This window comes from Equus caballus, chromosome X, assembly GCF_041296265.1.
Source record: "Equus caballus isolate H_3958 breed thoroughbred chromosome X, TB-T2T, whole genome shotgun sequence".
Taxonomy (NCBI): Eukaryota; Metazoa; Chordata; class Mammalia; order Perissodactyla; family Equidae; genus Equus; species Equus caballus.
The window spans coordinates 1,687,848-1,707,273 of NC_091715.1; the positions used below are offsets into that span (position 1 = coordinate 1,687,848).

The following is a 19,426-nucleotide window of genomic DNA, read 5'->3' on the forward strand; positions in this document are numbered from 1 at the left end:
ATACGTACATTCAAGGAAGCTTCTTCAAAGACTACACAGGAGGACTCCACTTTCGTTACTCTTTTTGGAAATATGCAGGCCCCTATCTGCCAAAGCAACTCACCTTTTCATTTGAAATGTCTTGAGTTAGGTAAAGGAAAGGTGCAGCCAAAGGCGACATATTTGCTTGCTTGTTTTCCCCTTTGAGTAGTCTGCATTTTAAGTAGAAAAAAATGAACACGGTTTCTGCACTGAGTTTCTCAGTGTCCGAATAGGACTGCTCTCAACAGGGCAGGTAGTGCAGCTTGCTGCCTCTCGGGCAAGGATGTGAGCCACCTGCTCGCTTGGCTACCTGCGCTCAGGTGCCCCTCATCTAACTCCTCATCTCTCAGTCTCCGGGATGGGCCCTTCGGTCTGGAAACTCAGATCCTTCTACTCTATGAGGTTTTTTTAGGAATATCATTTTAATCCTGTTTTCTTTTCCTTTTTTTCTGAAACTCCTATTATTCAGATGTTTGACCGACTAGGTTGATCTTTTTCTTTATGTTCCCCGTTCCCTCTTCTGTCTCTGTCTTATTTCTTTCCTCCTTTCCAGATGAGTTACTTATGTTTATCTTCCAGCCACTTTATGAATGCTTGTTTTTGCCTTCCCTCTTAAATTCCAAGAGCTCCTTCTTGTTCTCCAGATACGTCTTTTTTATACTGTCCAATTCATATTTCATGGCAAATAGCTTCTCTTAGTTTTCTGAGAATTCCATGTTTTATTTGAATTCTTCTGTTCCTGCCTTGTCTCTTTGTGACTCCCTTAAGGTTGCTGTTTACCGTATTTATTTGTTTTTGCATCTGTTTCCATGTTGGAGCTTTTCCTCAAATGCCCGGTGAGCCTTGGCTCTTCATTCTTCTGTCAGAGCCTGTGTGTGTGCAAGCCTGGCTGCCTGGGGGCACCAGTACTGGGTGACAGCAGGAGCATATGGCCATTTCTGCGGAGTTTTCATATTTTACTATCTCTGAAACTTTTGTCTTGGGTCAGTCACTTCCTCACGGAGGAATTCCTAACAGAAATGTTTTCTGGATGCCCTATGGGAAGAGGGGAATGGATATTTTAACATGCAGTATGCAGGCTTTCTCTCTCTTTCTTTTAAAATTAACCATTATAAAGTGAACCGTTCGGTGGCATTTGGTACATTCACAATGTTGTGCTAGCACCATCTCTATCTAGTTCAGAACATTTTCATCACTCAAAAAAACCCAGTATCTGTCCAGCAGTTGCTCCCTGGCCCCTGCGAACCAGCTAAATCTGCTTCCTGTTTCTATGAATTTCCCTGTTCTGGACATTCCATATAAATGGAACCAGACACTATGTGGTCTTCTGTGTCTGGCTTCTTTCACTTACTTAATGTAGTGTGCATCAATGCCTCACATCTTTTTATGGCTGAGTAATATTCTATCGTATGGATGGACCACATTGTGTTCATCCATTCATCTGTTGATGGACGCTTCTGTTGATTCCACCTTTTGCCTCTTGTGAATAATGCTGCTGTGAACATGCATGTGGGTGTGCTTGTTTTGAGTCTGTTTTCAGTGGTTCTGGGTGTCTATCTAGGAGTGACACACTTTCTCATTCCGTCCTTTCCTTCAGCACCGTATCTCACCTTGGCCCTCAGCTCTTCCTGGTATCCACAACTCCATATCCTTGCTCCTTCATCATTGATTCCAAAGAACACATTCGCAGTAGTTTGCCAAAGCTGGAAAAACATGTTCACTGGCTTCAAGGAGGGGGAACGATTCTTACAGGGTTTTCCAACAAATCTGCTGTTTCAGCCCTGCCTCTGTCCGTCTACACCTTGAGAGTCACCTGCTGCCTCCAATTCCTGAGATGGTCAAGAGTTCTGGAGCCAGTTTCTTGTTGCTTCCCCCGCCCCTGCCCCCCTGCCCCCACTAGCTCTTCCTTGCTTTCATCTCCCTCCAGTCGCCAAAGCAGTTACTACTACCCCATTGGCCCCCAGACTTTCCAAAGGTCATCTTTTATCTACTATCTCTGAACACATTCTCTCTGTTCTTTGTTTTCTCTTTAATACCAGCATAGATAGGCTTTGGGAGGGAGAGAGAGAAAAGAGATAACTGGCTGTATTAAATCAGCCATATTTAACAGCTAGTCCATTTTTTTGTTTATAAACCTGCATTTCCCATTAATCTCTCATTAAACTCAGAGCCAGGCAAGGGCACATGGAAACATTCTCTCAGCTTTTATCCCTGGCTCCTTGCACAGTGCTTCATAGCATCGTCAATCAGAACGTGTTCATTAGGTGGGCAGACGTCATCCATCAATGTCAGAGTTAATTAGCACCTAGAGGTCCAAATATTTCTCCTGCTCCTCACACTTGCTGCATAAAAAATTAGAGAAATTAAGCCGAGATTGCCTATCCATGTGATAGAAGGGGAAATACATGACTTGAAATAAGAAGGTTTTAAAATATCCAAAAGTATAAGAACAGTCAAGGTTCTGGATCACCAGGAGACTGGGAGACTCCCCTTGTGGGGAATGGCTGTGGCATTTCAGAGCATGAAAGATAAAGAGAAGAAACTGTAGAATATTAAACAGTGAGAGACAAAGGGTTAAGGAACAGAAAAGAGATTGGACTTTGGTGCAGAGGCTCTGGAAGCTCAAAGCCAACAGTGAATGCCTTCACCATTTTGGGGGGAAGTGCCTAGGATTGCACTCCCAACCCAACGAAGCCATATGAGGTGAAGGCTGGTGGTCATGAGGATGCAGAATGCCTCATGGTGGTACCTCCCATGTACAGTTGCTTGAAATGTGCTGGAAGATGCAGTTCAAGAAGACAGGAGGGAAGCATGAGGAAGACAGGAGATTCAGGAACTGGGGTAGCTAATGGGAGAGAGGTCAGGGGGCTCTCGGGGAATTCTACAGGATGAAGACAAAAATAACATCCTGTGATCATGAGTAGGGGACTGTTCTAGCATCTTACACTCTATGTCATTTAATCCACATTCCAGGACAACAGCTGTGGGGGCGTCAAAGAAAATAGTAAACCCACACTGCAGCAGGAGGTTGGAGGGACCCAGAAAGCTGTGTTAAAAAAACCGATAGACTCCCTCATGTGGTTGAGTGTGTTCAGAAGGGATGTGCTGTATAATAATAAGTCCATGATAAGAATAAAAAAGGCATGTAGCAAAAAAGAGGTGATTAGTAAGTCTAGGAGAAGCAAGAAATTATGCAAGGAAGGGAAGGGAAGCACATCTCAGTGTTTATAGTGTATTAGTTTAGTAAAGATTATGTTATAGCAGGATGATGAATAGAAAGGGGGTGTGTGTGTGTGAGTGTGTACACACACATGCTAGATGAAATAAAGATGGATGAGAAACAAAAAAACATCCTCCAGCAAACAGGAAGTGAATGGATATCATCTAAATCTAACAAAAAGAGATTTCTGAGTAAATATGTTATTTCGAAATATAGGAACAAGACCAGAAAAAAGTAAGAGTGAATATTGAAGAGAAGACACAACCTGGGGACTATTTAATTTTTTGGACTTTATACATATATCATTTTGACAATAATACAAATTAAATTTAAAAGGAAAAGGAGAAAAATTCTTGGAGAATAAGAAAGCATGACAGATCCCTGAGTGAGTGGACATAACAGGGGAACAGATCCATACACATGGATCTGTAGACCAGGTTCAGAATCACCTCAGAACATTCTGCAATTAAGATTAAGAAAGGCCACCAAAAATTAAAAATACAAATACCATATGAGCCAGCTATCCCACTACTGGGTACTTATCCGAAGGACATGAAATCAACAATCCAGAGTGATTTATGCACCTCTATGTTCATTGCAGCATTATTCACAATAGCCAAGATGTGGAAGCAACCCAAGTGCCCACCAACTGATGACTGGGTAAAGAAGATGTGGTGTATGTATACAATGGTATGCAACTCAGCCAGAAAAAAAAGACAAAATTGTCTCATTTGCAACAAGATTGATGGACTTGAGGGTATTATGTTAAGTGTAATAAGCCGGACGGAGAAAGACAAACACCGTATGATTTTACTCATACGTGGAAGATAAACACATGGACAAAGAGAATAGATTGGTGGTTACCAGAGGGGAAGGGAGTTGGGGGCGGGCAAAAGGGGTAAATGGGCACATATATATGGTGACGGGTAAAAACCAGACTATTGGGGTTGAGCACAAAGCAGTCTATACAGAAACTGATATATAATAATGTACACGTGAAATTACACAATGTTATAAGCCCATATGTCGTCAATAAAATAATTAAAAAGATGATTAAGAGAGGCCAAGGGTCAGATAAAAATTGAGATTCCAAGGAGAGATCAATGAGTGCTGATCTCTCTATGGCAGGAATTCCAGAAAGAGAGCATTGTCTGATCTGAAGAGATAATAACCAAGAAAATCCCCAGGTGGAACTTTGCATGCGTCTGGAGTAGAAGTGCCTAGCCAAGCACAAGTCGATCATCAGCAATGACCCAGAGCAAAGTGCATACCGGAACAGCCTGGTGACAGATATGTCATCAACTTCCCCAAAGTCCAAGTAGTATAGAGTGAAAATATTCAACAGGAAAGGAAAGAGATCAAGACATGAATCAAGTTTTAATCTTAGACATTTAGAATTAAGTTGCAATTTCGTGGTTGATTCAGTTGACTGACGTTTGTGTATGATCAGCAATTTTACTGTATAGCAACTTCAAATTGTGTTTAAAAATTGAGACGCTGATCGTGTTACTTATGTAAGTGAATATTTGAAAGATTTCTTATCCACTTAAAGATTGATTGAATGGAGAAGCAATACTAAGCCCTTGGTTTCTTTTCTATGCTATCAAAAATAAGAGATGAATTTACTAGGTTAAAAGGAGGTAAGAATTCTTGAGTTGCCCAGGGAAGAATTCAGAGCCCCTGTGTTAGACTCTGGTGAAATTACTGCTGATGGAAACTGGCTCATAATGGAAAGATGATGATGCAGGATGAAAACAGTGAGGGGCAGTAGTTGGTGGTCCTTGAATGAAGACTAGGTGCATTGCTCCCATAGAGAGACATCTTCCACACTGAAACTTGGTGTCATCAGCAGAGTGATGTCTCCCCAAAGATGTCTACCTCTGAATCCCTGGGATCAGTGAATATGTCACCTTACATGGCATAGGGACTTTGCAGAGGTGATTAAGGTAAGGCTCTTGAGATGGAAAGATGATCCTAGATTATCCAGCTGAGCCCAATGTCATCACATGTGTCCTTTTAAGAGGGATTCAAGAGTGTCAGAGTTAGAGAAGGAGATACGACGGTGAAAGCAGACATCTGAGTAGTGTGCTTTGAAGATGAAGGCATGAGCCACTAGCCAAGGAATGCAGGTTGCTTCTAGAAACTTTTAAAGGCAAGGAATGAATTCTGCCCTAGAGCCTTCGGAAGGAACCAGCCCTGCTGACATCTTGATTTTGGCTCCATGTGGCTCAAGTTGGACTTCTGACCTCCAGAACTGTAAAATAATGCATTTGTTTTGTTTTAGGTCCATTAGTTTGTGGTAATTTTTTACAACAGCAATGAAAACTATTACAGATTCCATTTGGGGAAAGCTTACATGGTGCTGAACACAGAGTGACTCCTCAATAAATGATAGTTTCTTCTCTCCCTTCTCCCCTCCCTCCCTTCTTTCTTAAAGAAAAATTCAAATATGTTATAGGACTCTCAATATTACTAATTAAGGATTCTACGGGAGAAAATTATCATGGCTCTATAAAGATAAATGGTAACTCACTTGTTTTCTTCTCAGCTTGTCGAACACAGTGAATGGGTCTTGGCAAGCTAATGCACAATAAGCATGATTTTCTTGCTGATTCATGATTAGCATGCTTTTCATGCTTAATAATTGTGTTTCACTTCATTTTTGTAAAAGACAGATATGCTAAGGTCATAAGGAAGAACCATGCAATTTTGTTCCTTGCCTTTGAGCTAAATCCACTGAGCACATTTGTCTGGGAGTTTTGGGGAGACACTAAGAAAACAGAACAAGACATACATATTGTCCGTTTTTTATATATCCCAGTGGGTATGGGGGAATGAAATACTTCCAGGGACAAGCACAAAAATGGGACAACCTCGGAAACGTAGTTATGGTTCTCTGCTTGCACATATTGAGAGTGGCAGGATGTATGGATGAGTCATCGAGGCACAGAAATGTACCTTCCGTGAGGTGGGTTATGGGTTATGGGTTATGGGTTCAAGTCCAATTTAATGATCCTAAAAGCCAGTTTCCTGAAGAAAGAATTGTGGTCCAGCGATTGCATCAGTCCCTATGTGGCCTCCATCCTGGAAGGTCAGGTTGCAATACAACAAGGTGCAGAGTTGCCCCTGCGAGTCTCCGCTGCAGGAGGTGCATTATGGAGCTCACCCATGGCATAGCACAGACGCCAATCTATTGAGCACATAGACCTGCCCAGGCGGCAGCCACACATTCCTAGGTGCAGAGAAACTATTTAGAGCATATGGGTCCAGCCCATGGGGACCCTCCCTATTTCCTCTGTCTCTTGTTTTCCTGAAGAGATGACCTGTGCCCAGTTTGGAGATGAACGCTGCCTTCTTCAATTCATAGCTAAGCCAGTCTGGGCTTGTGCCGCTAAGAGGCAGATCCCCTGGAATCAGTTCAGCATTTGGGTTAAATGCTGCAAAGCAGGAAGAGTCTGAGATGAAGATTGGAACAAGCCTGTGCGACATCACCTCTGAATTCCCTAGGGCCAGTCATTTAAGGTAGTGATGAGTCCATTTCATTTTCTTGGCCTTCTTGCTAATGTTTTGCATTTTGGTCTGTTTTCTGTTTATTATTTTTTATTACTTAGAAATCAGGCTCAATGAAAAGAGATTAAACCAAATGTGTTCAGTTTTGTAATGGCTCCAGCAAATGCGGAGGAATGGAAGGGTGGAAATAAGAGAATAGAGTGGGGTTTTTAGATTTCCCATAAATTTTGTTTTTACAAATTCTCATTGTTTTGCACACACACATGCACAGCTATAACTTTCCATCCATCCATCCATCCATGCATCCATTCATCCATCCATCTGTCATTCATCCATTCACACATCCATCCATCCATCCACCCACTCATCTATTCACCCATCCATTCACCCATCCATCTACCTGTCCATCCATCCACCCATCCACCTATTCATCCACACATTCATCCACCCATCCATCCACCCATCATCCATCATCCATCCATCCACATATTCCATCCATCCATCCATCCACCCATCTCTTCATCCATCCATTCACCCATACATCTACCCATCCATCCATCTACCCATCCATCCTTCCATCCGTCTGTTCTCCATCCATCTATCTATCCATCTTTTATTCCTTCTCTCTCTCTGTATTTGTGTATTTTGAGGCCAAAATTGAGTTTAATGCTCCTTTTCTTCTGCCTACCAGGGAAAGCAGAGATAGTTTACAATGCTGCCATGCAAACACTTTTCCTCTCGGATGAGCCATCCTGTTCATAAATGTCTTTTCGCTTTCTGCAGTTCTCCTCTGATTCTGAAAATCCCCCCTGATCTCCCCAGCTTCTGCTCCAAAAGGCACATATCCAGCCCCTCATGGAACCCAGAACAGCACCAAGATTTCTATTGAAGGAGATTCTCTTTTCTTCAAAGGTAGTTGTGATTATAAACAGCAGCATTGCTTTTTTATTGAATGTTTATGTCTTCATCAGACTGTCAAGGTTGGGAGAACTGGCCTTCTAATGCAACCAAGCTGGGGGTAGATGCTGGCCATGCCTGGGTGAAAAACTCACGTAGGGGCCGGCTCCGTGGCCGAGTGGTTAAGTTGGCGCGCTCCACTGCGGTGGCCCAGGGTTCGGATCCTGGGCTCAGACATGGCACCGTTCGTCAGGCCACGTTGAGGCAGTGTCCCATGTCCCACAACTAGAAGGACATGCAACTAAGATGTACAACCGTGTACGGGGGTTGGGGGGGGTGGGGCGTGTTGGAGAGATAAAGCAGAAAAAAAAAAAAAAACCAAAAGATTGGCAACAGTTGTTAGCCCAGGTGCCAATCTTTAAAAAAAAAAAAGAAAATCACGTGATCATTGTGAAAACCAACACAAGATATTTTCTGTAAAGAACTTGTTGTGACATTTGGCATTAAGTAACCAATAATAAACACTGCTTAGCAATAACAATAATAATATGTCCTTATGTTTGGTGTACTGCATCATCATCATCATCATCATCATCACAACAAATTTTATATTTGGTATGCTGCTTAATAATAATAATAAATTATGTTTGGTACTTAATCAATCAATAGTAACTTAATAATTCAAATTTATAATAAACTTTAATAATAAATCAATAAAATATAATAATAATGTATTTTATCTATCTTGAATAGTTCTATATGACAATTAACATAAACCAATCCTATTTTGCTGGTTGTTGCAGAATTTGGCATCAGATATGGTAGGTTTGGAAAAAATATTGAAAAAAACTTTATCTCTCCATTTGCAGATGAGCATGAAGCGTCATGAAAATGTAAAATTATACCAAATGTGATCATCCAAAAGCTGACTGAATGCCCTGTTACTCAGCTCCTGTGAGCTGCTTGGCACCTTGCTGTTTTTAAGAAATTTTAACTCCTAACATAGATAATATATTTTGAGTTATGCATCTCTCCACCCATCCATCGTTCATCCACCTGTCATCTGTCCATCTAGCCATCTTTTATTAAAACTCTCTTTCTGTATTTTTGTATTTTGAAGCCAGTCGATGTTATTTGTAATTAAGCTATAGTCTGTTTTCCCAATTTTTCAATTTCTTTAATGTCACTAAAACCTACATCTGGCTTATGTGTAGAAATAAAGCAGAGAGGCTAAGGGGTATCCAAGCATTTCAGAGAGATACTCTTTGGTTTTTTGAAGGGTTTTGTCATTCTTGGAAAAAAATCATTTTAAAAATAGATCTTTTTAAAAAAATACAGGAAACATCACACAATGTGCACTTATGAAATTAAAGGACATTGTGTGCTAAGCATATTTTCTTTTAAAATTCATGAGAACTTTAATGTAAAAAAGTGGATGATATTTAGAAATATCAGCCTTTGCAGAACCCTAATTAGTGTATTTGCTGAGAGATATTCCCTTTTTCCAGTTCCTTTTGACACTGGCCTCAAACTTCTGAGCATCCCTTTTTTTTTTAAATTGAGGTATAATTCGCCTATAACATTATATTAGTTTCAGGTGTACAACATAATGATTCTATGTTTGTATATATTGAGAAATAATCACCACAGTAAGTCTAGTTAACATCCACCACCATACATATTTACAATTTTTTTTCTTGCGTTAATCCAATATGTTGATTTCAACATTGAAGGAGTTGTGAGGGACAAATGGAGAGGCAATTCCTAACTTAAATTTGCAGAGCAGGGGGTTTATTTGATTTTACTTATTTTCTAAGCTTTATTCTATTTTTAAGCTAATAAATTTTATTTTTTAGAAGAGTTTTAGGTTTGTAGAAAAATTGAGCAGAATATACAGAGAATTCCAACATACCCTCTTCCCTTTATGCGTGCACAGCATCCTCTATTTATTAACATCTTGCCTTAGTGTAGTAGAAGGTTATAAATGATGAACCAATATTGCTACATTATTATTAACTAAAGCCCGTAGTTTACACTAGGGTTATTCTTTCTATTGTCTCTTCAGTGGGTTCTGGCAAATGGATGATGACATCTATCCAGCATCACAGTATTATACAGAATAGTTTCAATGTCCTAAAAATATCTTATTCTCAATTTTTCATCCTTTCCTTCCTTCTCAAGACCCCAGTGACCACTATCTATTGTTCTCTCTATAGTTTTGCTTTTTGTTTGTTTTAGATTTTTAATCTATAGAAAAGTGCCCATGCAGTTGAAGAGTGTTATTGGAAAGTTAAATGGGATTATTTCATTCCATGTTGGTAAATCGATGGAATAGCCTTTCCCAGTGTAGGAGAACATGAAGCATACAGTGTCAGCATCAGTCCGCTTTCCTTCATTTCACTGTGTTGGTTGGGAAGGGACACTGCCTTCTCGTTCAGCCAGACCTTGGGCTCTGTGCTCATTGTTGAGATTGTGCCAACATGGCAGATGGAAATCCTGGCTATTCCACAAGCCCTGCTGGTTGGGGGTCTGTTGTTGGGGCTGCCACTTAGCCATGGCGTATTGAAATTACATGTGACTCATGAACGCGGTCGGGATAAATATGCTGAAGCAAAATGTTGATGGCTTTGTGTTTAATACCCGCCTCTTTTGATCGTAGTTCTGGAGAAGACAGGGATTTAGAATGCAGCTTCTTTCTTTTTTATGATTGAATTGGAATTCACCTCAACATGTAATTGTAATTAACCATTTGAAAGGGTACAATTCAGTGGCACTTCGTACACTCACAATGTTGTGCAACCTTCACTTCTATCTAGTTCAAAATATTTTCATCACCCCAAAAGAAGACTTCATACCTACTGATCAGTCACTCTCCAATTCCTCTTCCTCCAGCCCCTGGCAGCCACTAATCGGCTTTCTGCTTTTATGGATGTACCTGCAGAATGCAGTCTCTTTTCTTAACCATTAACCATCTATTATGTTGTGAGATGTAACCTTACGTGTTATGAGATGATTCCCACTTTCCCTGTCTGGTACTCAGTGTATAGATGATAAAAATCAATAGAACTTACCTGGTAGATACTTGTGTTAGCAAATAGCTTATAGGGCTAGAGATTTGAAAGTAACTAAATTTGTAAGCATACATAGTCAAGTCACCATAGAACATTCGTAGAAGGGGCAGGCGTGGAAACTGGTGTAAAGGAGAAGCGTGTTTGATTGACATACTTCATTCAATTATTCTCCTTGAACCAAGCCCACGACAGTTATTCTAAAAGGGGAGCTTGGTTGAGAGCTGCCTGACAGCCTGCTTGAGATGTCTGTCTCACCACCAACAGGGAAAGCTGCAACTCTCCTCCCTTATTATGCATCACATGATCCTGTCCTCAACATCTGACCTTCAGGCACAGCTGGAAGGATCAGGATGAACACCTGACCCTATCACGAGCATTCCTTGAATGGACAGTGACTCATGACTTGTGTGGCCTTTCTAGAAATGACAAGCCAGGCCAAACAGAGGCTTCCTCTTGGGGATTTGAATAAAGATTGAAGGAAATCTACATTCCGCAAAGGCATGAAAAGCTGAAGAAATGCTGTTTGGTAGAGTAGTGCAATGACAAGTCCAAGAAGCGATCAAGAAGCCAAGATTGAGACAGCAGAAGCATCTGGTCAACCTGAATCCAGAGGGCGCCATTTACATGGGCTGAGCATGGGGCCTCTGCTGGAGATGCATGCTGCATAAACTTGCAAGGTGTTTTTAGGGAGATAAAAGAAGATGAAAATGGAGCTAACCTGAGAGAGGAGAGGAGCTACATGGTTTCTGAGAGAGAGTTGGAGAGAGCAGTTGTTTCCTGGAGCAACTTTCGTCCCTGACGTGACTCGGTTGTACTTTCTGTCAAACCCAGATATTCCCAGTCCTTGAATTCCTAGGAGAGCTCAACCTTCTTGTCCAATACAACAATCTTCCAGCTTCCTTCCCTTAAGAGCTTGAATCACTCTTGGTTTCTCGAAAGAAAGAGGTTGTGAGAACAGGAGGACAAGAATGACAGGACCCTGAAGGAGAAGAACTCGTGTTGGCTGAACACTCATCGACACTCGGGTACCGTGTGAGGTACTTTCATGGGCAGTATCTCATTTTATCCCCGTGCATTTAGGAGGCAGAAATTGAGGCGACCTAACTGGTTCAAAATCACCTTGTCATGGTGGAGGGGACTTTTAGCCCATTCTTTCTGAATCCAAAACCTCCCTCTGAATCTTCTTGTTCAGTCTGTAAGCATCCTGATCTCCAGTTTAGGAAAATGGTTGTTTGATAGAGAATAAGATGGTTTTTTCTCCTTACGATCACTTCCTTTCTACAGAAGGGGGCATCGTGACTAATTGAAAACATCAGTTTTACTTTATTTTTTGTTGTAGTACAAAAGGAAGACACAGGTGATTTTAAAACAGAAGTGTGTGAATAAAATAGACTCATCCCCTGTTAGGGTCTTTATGTCAATGACCCGTTTTCCCATTTAGGACTTGCAGTGAGTTGAATGGTGGCCCATCAAAAGACATGACCACATCCCTGTGAACGTGACCATATTTGGGAAGAGTCTTTGCAAATGTAATTAGGTGAAGAATCTTGAGATGAGAATATCTGGGATGAGGGTGGTCCTAAATCCAATGACAACTGTCCTTATATGATACAGAAGAGAAAAGACACAGACACAGAGGAGAAGCCATGTGAAGGCCGAGGCAGAGATGGAAAGGATGTGGCCACAAGCCAAGGGACACTTGGAGCCCGCAGAAGCTGGAAGAGGCAGAAAGGCACCCCCCTGGAGCCTCGGGAGGGAGAGCAGCCCTGCATCACCTTTATCTCAGACTTCCGGTCTCCAGGACTGAGAGAGGGGATAAATTCCTGCGGTTTGAAGCCCCCCAGTTTGTGATACTTTGTTAGACCTGCCATGGGAAACTCACGCAGGGCTCTTCCTCTATTTTTCTGTGCTTTCGTTATTTATGGGACCTGTGTACAATGTTTTTATGTTTAATACATGGGCTGTATTGATTCCTGATCTGGAAAATCTCTTAAAAAATAAGAGAGAACTTAATAAGAAAAAATTAAACCACCCATATCTCACTATCCAATTTTATCAGAATAAAATAAGGATGAAATGTCATTAAGACTGATGACACAACATTTTCATATTTCAAGTTCCACTTATAAAAGCGCTCCCCCAACACAATCTCCCCATACCCACCTTCCCACCATGATCATAGTTATCAGAAGTTGAGAGAGAGAAATCTTTATTGATCTCTAAAAATTACTGGATTGAGTGATTCTCATGCTTCACTACCTTGTAAGTTTTTAGTATTGTTTTCCAAACTTTTCAGATAAAGAATCTGTGCCTCAAAGGGATTGTTTCTTGACCAAGGTCACCCAGCTCATGCAGGACAGACGTGGTATTGCTTTATTGTAAACATGCAGCAATCCTCTGGGGACCCTGTTAGAATCACAAACTTGTGGGGTACACTCAGCCCAGAAACCCACCAGGGTAGGGATGGACTACAAGAATCCATGATTTTGACTTGCAAGTCAACTAATGAAAGGCAATTGTTCTCAACCACATTTGGAGATGTGAGGAGGAGATTCCACGAGTCTCGTTGTTGGAGAAATCGTTCCCCAAGTTCAGAGAAGGGATGGATGGGTGGGCTCCCCCTCTTTCTGTTCCTTTCTTGGTGCCAGCAATGCAGGGTACTGGGAACAACCACTGAAGTATTCCTTATGGAATATTTGTACAGTTCCCAAAACTGGAGTGAGAGGAAACACGTTTGCTTGGAGAGAAAGGTCTAAGTCTTGCAAGACCGTACAGATCTGGAGGGGTTTAGTGCTGAATTTTTGAGTCTGAGGGAGTAAGATGTCACCATATTTGGGGTCCTCCATTTGCAGAAGCCCCTGAGGCTGGGAGTGCTTTGGGATTGAGATTATCCAGGTAGAGGCAGTCTTCACGGTACCAACGGACTGCTGCCGACTCTCTTCCGTCATAGACTCTTCTAGATTAATGGTTTATAAAGAAGGGGCTGTGTTCCCCCAGGGAGGAAGTAAGATGATCTCGTTGGGTATGGAAAAATATGAGAACTTCTACATATATGTATTTTATTTACTAAACAGGAAAAAATAAGCCTTGCTAATATGTAGTCTATTGACAATTGTACTTGTATACATATCGAGCATGTGCTGAAAAGTTTTATAATATTGAGCATAATCAAAAAACATGACCACGATTGCTGTAGACTTTAGACTTCATCTACTCACTTCCTCTTTCCGTCTCTCACAAAGCAGTTGAGATTTCTCATTTTTGGTTAATGTCCTGCCCACACCCACACCCTTTTTTCAGTGTGTAGGATTTCTGTACTTCCATGTTTTTATTTCACTGAGGATTTTTGGAGAAATGAGAGTCAAACTGATAGCCCATCCTGACCCATTTCTGCGTCTTCTTTACAACCAGAGAACACATGTCAATTTTGGAATGGTGATCTGGTGTTCTAGGTGCAGGTGGGTGTGCTTGTGTGTGTGAATGTGGTGTGCATGTGAGTAGGCTGTGTGTCTGGGTGTATTCAAGTGCACATGTACATGGTATGTATGTTTGCATGTGTATGTGTGTGTGCGTGCACTGTGTAGTGTGTGCATGTGCAATATGTGGGCATGTGTGGTGTATATTGACTGTGTATGTGCATCTGTGGTGTGTGTTGTGTGCTTATGTGTAAATGTGGGGTGTTTAGTGTGTGCATGTATATGTGTGGTCTGTATAGGCATATGCACGTGTGGGGTATGTGTGCATGCTTACATGCATGGTGTGGATGCCTATGTGATGTGTTTGCGTGCACACGTGCAATGTGTGTTTAGCATGTAAACTGGTATATGTGCATGTATAGTGTATACATGTATGTATGCACATGTGTGATGTGTGTTTGGTGTGCATGTTTGTGCGTGGATGTGTATGTGTCAGTAGGAGGCTGATGCTACATGCACGAGGGAATTAAAATCCATTCAATCCAGTTACTTCAGTCCAGTGTAAGCCTAGACACAATCCCTTCAGGGGAAATACTGTCATTATGATTTCCCCTCCATCTCTCCTCCCTGAGTGACATCTGGGCTCTGAAGGGGGCTTCTGTGCCTTCCAGGAAGTGGAGCAAAGGGTCCAGGTTGCCAGGTGCTGTGCTCTGCTGTCTCAGGTCTTTTAGTCTATGTTCCAGGATGTCCTGGGAGCTGCTGGCACTCGTGGCTGATGTCCATGGCTGGCGAGCTCTGTGGTCTGGCCAAGGGCAGATGGTGCTTCTGGCTGCAATTGTACCAGAGTAGCACCCTCCAGTGAGTCGCTGCAGTATCTTCCACCCCATCCTAATGCAATCTGTCCTGTCCCGTGACCTGGCTATGGGGTCATGTTGTTCCCCCATCAGGGGCCTCAGTCTCTTCCAGTGGCTTGCCCTTCACCATCTGCACCCTTCATGAAGAGCACAAATGAGGCTCGGATTGGGGCAGGTGGGGGGGGGGGGGCAACTGTACCCTTTCTGTGCCAAGCAAATGTGACCATTCAAGAACAGACGGGAGCTGTGAATAAACTCAACCCCAGTGCTTCTCTCTGGGAGCCGAAGACCCGATTGCTGCTTTCAAGGTGTCCACCGCATGGGAGATTTCCTCCTCTTTGCAGAACCAGTCTCTGTAGGAGCCAGAGCATCACGGACAGAAAGACATCTCATCCTGGAGAGAAAAATGGTACTGCAGAGGAAGCAAGAGTTCTGCGGCCAAATGAATTTAGACTGTAATCCTGGCTAGTTTATGGTCCTCCAGAGAGTGCTGTAGCCTCTTTCTGCCTCAGTTTCCTCATCTGTGCAAATCGGGTTGGTGGTGTCACCCTCTCAGTGATAAGGAGCCCTGGGAGGGGGCGGTGCTGAGTGGACCCTCAGGACTCATGCACGTCCTGTAACAGTATAGAACATTGATGGCTGACTGCACGGCGGAATGCCAGGTCATGGAGAATAGGAACAGGTCACAGTGGGTCCCAGAGACTCCTTTGTTCCAGAGCAAGGTCTAGATGACTTTGTTCCTAGGGGGCACTTGGCAATGTCTGAAGGTCATGTGTTGGTGGTCACAACTGGTGCAGATGTGAGCTGTTGGCACCTTGTGGGTGGAGACCAGGGATGATGCTCAACATCTTACAGGGCACAGGGCAGCCCCCAGCGCAGAGAATGGTCCTGCCCAATGGCAATAGTGCTGAGGTTGAGAAAGTTTGCCTTTGCATGAGAGATCCCTTCTCTCTTTCTCATCTTTCTCTCTCTCTCTGTCTCTGTATCTATCTATATCTCTTATCATGTATCTATATATCTTTTGTCTATCCTCTATCATTATTTATCAATCATTCACCTATCATTATCCATCTATCAATCATTTATCTATCAATCAATCTATCATCTATCTGTTCATCATGTCTTTATCTCTCTCTATCTAAATATGGCTGATTTAAATCGAATCAGTTGTATCTCTCTATGTATAAAATATACTCTTTTACATTCCTTTATATGTGTATATAATGCATTTAAACGTAAAATAACGTGTGCATGTACATATATACGCACACGTTCTTTCATATGTTTATATGTACTTTGCATAAGTATTACAACTGTATATATCTATGTATCTGAATCCATGATAAAATAATGTTCATGTATGTATATGTCCATATAGATAGATAGATAGACATATGCACACACATTCTTTAATCTGCATATTACATGTATATACATATATTCAGATAAAGGAATATGTGTAAAAGAATGTATTCTATATATGCATGTGCACGCATATCTCATATGCATCTCAGTGTGAGTGTGCATGTCTGTGTGTGCCTGCTCCTTTGAGTCCACATTAAAGCGTTCTGAAGTGACTCCTTAGTTAAGAAGGTGATAAGCACCACAGACAAAGACAAAAGGAATGTGCACAGTCGGTTCCTTTCTGGACTTTGGTCCTAGTGTGTTCGATTGTCTCTGTCCCACTGCTTTCTGTTTGGTGCACTCCCGGGCGCTCAGGACTAACTCAAATAATTATCAGTTGCATGAGAAAATTAATAAAGTGAGAGGGTCTACTGTGTCTTTAAAAGGGGGTTTGGCAGTAAGGGGTTTCCTGTCTGACATGCCTTAGGTCTAAGTGTGGGGGAGTTACGGGATGAAAGAGGCCTGTCAGGGAGACCCATCTATTTCAGGTGATAGCCATAGAAAGGGGACAAGTCAAGTGGCTTCTTTGTAACCAGAGACCTTGATGGTTAAGATCCAAGGTTGTAGAATGGAGAAAGGAGAGGTAAGAGCAGCTGTTGTAAGAGAGATGTTGCAAAGAAGAGTCACCCCCCCTTTGCTGACCAACGAGGTTCAAGGAGAGAGGCGAGCATCCGTCAGTGGTATCATTCGTCCTGAGGGTGCTGACCTGCTGGGAGAGGCCAAAGGATGGGCTGGGCTGATGGAATTGCTTCCAGCACAAGCCAGGGAAACTTTGCTCCGGAATGGTTCCTCTAATGGAGTTAAAATGGGTTGTCCATTTGTCCATTTGCATTTTCTCATCTTGCCACAGCATTTAAGCCTGGTTTGGAATCCAAAAGTAATCTTTTGCTTTTTCCTTAAGTCACCTTTCAATATTCTCTCCATTATAGGAAAAAACAGAAAGACTGATGCCAAGTCGGATGGGAAGAACCGGTGAGTTATCATATCTGGGGATTTCCAAGGGCCTGGCTAGGTATGCCTGCTGCTTCGCCCACCCCTGCATGGGCTCAGATTTCATAAGTATTTTAAGCAGCAGAGCCCGTGCACAGGCCTATGCTCCCTTTCCTGGGATTTACTCTAATTGCTCAACATGAAACACTTAGAGCTGGAATTTCAGTTGCTGATAATGAGCAGGGCATTGTCCTGGAAAAATTGTGGTCACTAATGCAGAAGCAAAAGAGAATACTGGAGTCCTTGAGAGTCTCCAGAAGTTTCCTCATTAAGAATTTAAATAGATTTACGGTAAAGCTGTGGGGGAAGAGGCAGAAACATCTGCTTTGAAAATGAAACGGAAGATGTAACTCAGTATTTGGGAAAAAGGGGATATAAATGAGATTTCATTGTTACATATCACCTGCAAGCTCTCAATAAACTGTTAGAAATGGCTGCATTGCTCTGGTTTAGGTGTCAGCAAAGCATGGATCGTGGGCCAAATCTGGCCCACTGTGTGCTTTTATAAATAAAGTTTTATTGGAAGTTGGCCGCATGCATTCGTTTATCGGTACTATCTATGGCTGTTTCCTGCTACAACAGAATTGAGTATTTTCAAAGGAAATTATGTGACCCACAAAGCCCCAAGTCTTTACTCTTTGGCCCTTTACAGAAAACATTTGCCAACTCCTCCGTTTGATTAACTTGGCTGCCTTTTGGACAGAATCCTCGTGTGCCCATGCCTTTTAGACATCTAAAATCATCACTTGGGAAAATGTTGCTTTTTATATGTAAAGTTTGAATAGTTATTCTCTTTGTACTATTCTTATTTCCTGGGAATGTATCATTATTGTTTTAAGATGACCAAAGTAAAAACCACAATGAGTGATTTAACAAGCTGAGGAGCCCACATTTTTTTTTTCTAGCTGATGTTTGCGTTACTCCACCTAAATTAGTGTTTTTCTAAGAAAGACTGGCTGAAAGTTTCACAGAGGATTTTATGTGTAATCCTCAAATATTTTGAATTTAATACTTCATTTTTTGATTAACCACTAGATTACATTTTTCATTGAACGGCGAATGCCAACAAAAAATGATGGGCAAACATGGCTTCTAAAAATGGTCTGGCAAAAGTCACTGAAGAAATGAGAAATTCAGAGGGACGAGGACGACACATTTTGCCAGATCTAGAAGGAACTCAAATCTTATGGCTTTTGAATGTCAACCTGATGCGGGGTCGGTGAGCCGAGGAGTCGAAAGAAAGATTTCTTGGACTCTCAAGATCTGGCAGCAGTGCTCTTTTATTTAGAGAATAGTGTAGCATGGGGACAGCACCCATGGGCAGGCAGAGCTGCTGCTGCTGCCCCCGCTGGCATGGGGACAGGACCCATGGGCAGGCAGAGCTGGTGCATGGGGACAGGACCCACGGGCAGTCAGAGCTCCTGCTGCTGCCCCGAGTTGAGGGTTAGGGCTAATTTTATAAGGCATGGGTATGTGAGTCATTTCTTTACAGGACAAAGGAAAGAACATGGAAAAAAGTTAAAATGGTATCAGTGCAGGTGGGTCTGGTCGTTGGGTGATCCCATGACTTTTTGACAAGAATCAAATTGGATTAAGTAAAGGTCAGAAGCCACCACCCTAAATCAGTTACATGAGATTGCCAGACAGTAACCAACTTAAGTTCCTGCCTCTGGCATTAAGAGTTTCTAGAGATAAGGCCATCCCCCTTCTCCCTGGCACAGAGAGGGAGGCATCTTCACAGATAGAGGTTTTCCTTAGAAATGTAAATCTTTCCCAAGAAAGGGGCAAGCAAATTCCACTGCTTGGAGCCTGCTTCTCATCTGTAGTTTTAAAAGTAACCAGCCTAAAAATCCTCATCAAAACCAAATGGCATTTTTTAGGGTTTTTTTTTATTTGGCTTCCAGTAATTTGTAAGGTTTTCTTAAAGGAAGAAAAAGCTTGCAGTTCATAAGAGAAATTAACATTTCATTGGGCATCGAATAGTTTTCATAATACTCTTCTTAGTGTAGTCATGTTTTGGCAAATCCCAAATAACCGTTATCC

The 19,426-nt window shown here is 42.0% G+C and overlaps 1 protein-coding gene across 1 annotated transcript in view; it reads left to right on the forward strand.

Moving 5' to 3' along the window:
• The window catches only part of LOC111771627 (translation initiation factor IF-2), a 115,499-nt gene that overhangs the window by 37,165 nt on the left and 58,908 nt on the right, over positions 1-19,426 (forward strand). Inside the window, exon 4 of the mRNA XM_070258288.1 lies at positions 17,323-17,365. The gene's annotated coding sequence lies outside the window, so the exon portion shown is untranslated. The remainder of the gene's footprint in view (positions 1-17,322; positions 17,366-19,426) is intronic.